Genomic DNA, 3,264 nt, shown 5'->3' with positions numbered 1-3,264 from the left:
AGATCGCATCTGGGAAAAGCAATGAGCTGGATTCGATCCCAGCTCTCCAGGGAGAAGGGTGGCTGGCGACACACAGAGAGGTGCGCGGAGCCTGTATACACGCAGGGCTATGGCAAGCCAAAGGGGTCAATAATCACCAGGAAAACCGCCGTAGAAAAACTGCGTTTTTGCCACGGAAAACGCAGTTTTTAACGCACGTTTTAAAAGTAGCACGTAAAAAGCGGCGTTTTATTGTGTAAAAATCGCATGACGAAAGCGGCGTTTTATTGTGTGCAAACCGCGCGTTCAAACCGGTGTTCTAGTGCCGTCAAAACCGCGCGTCGAAAGCGGCGTTCTAGTGCTGTGAAGACCGCGCATTCAAATGTCACTACCTGGGCTGTAGCCTAGAGGTAATGTCACTGGCCTGTGATTCAGAATGACCGTGTTCGAATCCAGCTCATGACCTTTCCTAAACTGCTATTTTCTTTTGCTGGCACACAGCAATATTAGGATTTTGATCGTAGTCACTGCTTCTTTTTTGCTCCTTTGCTTTTTACAGATGCATTTTTTGACCGATAAACTGTAAAATATACAACAGCAGGCTTTCTTTGTCTCTATTACTAATATATATATATATATATATATTCTGATCAAAATACCAAAACAGCATGCTGTTACAACATGAACACATGGTTACTTTTTTAAAGATTGTGTAAAATCCATGGGTGAAGAAATCATTTGGAATAATCTGCAGCTGTGAAATAAATTTACCTAAAAATGTTCTGCTAACGATCACCAATTAACAATGTGAAACAAGTAATTTAAATAATTCTTTCTTCTTCTTAAATTTGTAATAAATCCTTTGCATTGCCATGAAACCATTTTGTTTATTGCCATAATCCATTATTACAATGCACACATCAGCATTCTGGCTTTTCACCTGCAAGAAGAGACATTTCTAAACAGCTTTAAAATTCTGAGTAAAATTTAGCTGAGTTGCTATTTCCAAATTTCTATTCACATTTCAAAATTCTATATGTTTTTATGTCATAAAAAAACCTTGTTCATTTTAAATTTTTAATAAACACACTGCAGTGGCATTAAAACATGTTTTTATTCACAATGCAAACCATTGATCCCCACGTAAACGAGAAAAAATGTTCAACATTTCCAAAGGTTTAATCATGGTCAGACGTCAAAAAGGAGATGAGGTCACAGATTAGTTTCAGACCATGATCTCCTCTAGGTCCACTCAGTGGATCAAACTGGGCTGTCACCTGCTCAGCCACTTGATCCCCTAAAGTGAACTGAACCTCAGGTACTGTAACTCTCTCTGGGCAATCCAGCAGCAGTCCCAGCTCTTCTGCCTGAGAGGAATTCACTGGAGTTTCCGAAGGAGCATCTTCAGGTGCAAAAAAGCCAGGAACGTCCTCTGAAGCATTACCTGCCCTAAATATTTCGTCCTTGCCAGTTGATGGCCGGTTTTGTTGCTCAAGGCAGCCCCTGACAAAGATCTGGAGGGGGCTCATGTGTCTCTCTGTTCTTATGCCATGGTTGTTCCACTGCTCAGCAAAGTCTCTCAGGTCCCGGTTGATCCTTGGCAAATAAATGTAATGCAGAGCCCACATGTGGATCTCATTGTCACAATCAACAACCCCCTCACTCTCCAGGTAGTTAAACAAATCATAATAAACATTTGTCATACCCCGCCAAAGATCCCCCCCAGAGCCTTTCAAGTCTTTGGTTGTGCACACTTCTTCCCTGAATGGCACTTCCACGCTGAAACCCCCTGAAGATGTTCATCATCATCCAGACAGAGCTGTTTTCACCTCCTCTGTCTGTTCTGACCCTGGAGGGAACACCATAGCTTGCCACTGCATGGACAAAGTTCTCCAAAACTGTGCTGCTGCGGTTGTTGGTGGAGGCTCTGAGAAATACTAGAAGGCGACTGTATCCATCTATAGCTCCATGGATGACTATCCTCCACCTACAATAGAATCAAATTAAAATGAATATTTATGTCACATCAAAAAGAGAAGACTATCACTTCAATTGTGATTCAGGTAGTGATAGATGAGAAAATCTGATAGCAAAACCATTCTTTGTGAACATTGCTTATGAGCAGAACTTATTTTAAAAGAGGTATTCCTCAAGTATATATTTTTTTATTTTTCTTCTTTGTGGTTCAAGGCACTAAACCACTTCTTTTAGTATAATAAATAAACCAACGAAATATTTGTGGTTAACTTAACTTTGGATGACGACCACAAAAATTAGAGGTTTTCAGTTTAAAAAGGCTCATATTGAGAGCATATATATATACAGAGCAAAGTGATACCAGTTTAACTACAGAACTTTCTGTGGAGGTTAAGGATTTACTTCTCCACCCTCTCCCGAGGCAAACGCTCAGATGCCAGACTAAAGGGTGACCCAAATCTGTGTGTTAAAGAGGTTCTAGCATCATAGCCTATGAAGGCTAAAGTATAAAGCAAAGAACCCCAAATGAAATGTTAACTGCAGATCCCATCACCAGAGTGGTGTTCGCTGGACTCAATGCAGATTGCACTCAACCACTATGGTTATATGTGCAAAATGTCTTTGACTGGATAAATGGTCAGATTAGATTAGAACTTTCCACACGGTTCCTGAAAAACTTTATTTGATTATAACAAACGTTTTCATGCGCCACACGTTTGATCGTAATAAATAATTTTGACATGCCCAGATCTATTTAAAATGCCAGGAGTACCCATAGAAGAGAAAACGACAGTTTCCGTTATAAACAAACAAAGCTGCATCATAGAGGGACATGATCTTCTATTACAATTAATATTTCTAAGTGACATAATTTTCAATATACGTGCTACAAATGTGTGCAGGCAATTTGCATTTTGGCCACACATAAATACCTAGGAATATCAACAACCTGTATTTTATCTGGACATGATTGGTAACACATCCATGATTGTTTTGATGTTTGGATTGCGGAGCGGCATTTCTGCGTTCAAAAGCTGGATATACTGTCCATATATAGTTCTAGTTGAGCCATGCTAAAGATAACAGCATAATGAACAAATGTTACACATTCAAAGATGGGCGTGGCTTTTATACTGGAGCTACAGAGCATGATGATGTGAAATTTTGTGGAATCAGACCAGTTGAGTCATTAAATCCAACTGTACTAAGTTGTATCAACCTCTAGGGCAGGGGTCTCAAACTCGCGGCCCGCGGGCCATTTGCGGCCCGCAGGATGATGATTTGCGGCCCGCGTCTTCATATGAAAGA

The 3,264-nt window shown here is 40.3% G+C and overlaps 1 long non-coding RNA gene across 1 annotated transcript in view; it reads right to left on the bottom strand.

Annotated features, from left to right (window-relative positions):
* Positions 1 to 1,139: 1,139 nt before the first annotated feature.
* Positions 1,140 to 3,264, bottom strand: part of LOC112142289 — a 4,250-nt gene continuing 2,125 nt past the window's right edge. The window contains exon 3 of the long non-coding RNA XR_002918562.2: positions 1,140 to 1,966. This is a non-coding gene — a long non-coding RNA (uncharacterized LOC112142289). The remainder of the gene's footprint in view (positions 1,967 to 3,264) is intronic.

Source organism: Oryzias melastigma, unplaced genomic scaffold, assembly GCF_002922805.2.
Source record: "Oryzias melastigma strain HK-1 unplaced genomic scaffold, ASM292280v2 sc00254, whole genome shotgun sequence".
Lineage (NCBI taxonomy): Eukaryota > Metazoa > Chordata > Actinopteri > Beloniformes > Adrianichthyidae > Oryzias > Oryzias melastigma.
This window is presented reverse-complemented; position numbering and strand designations above follow the sequence as displayed.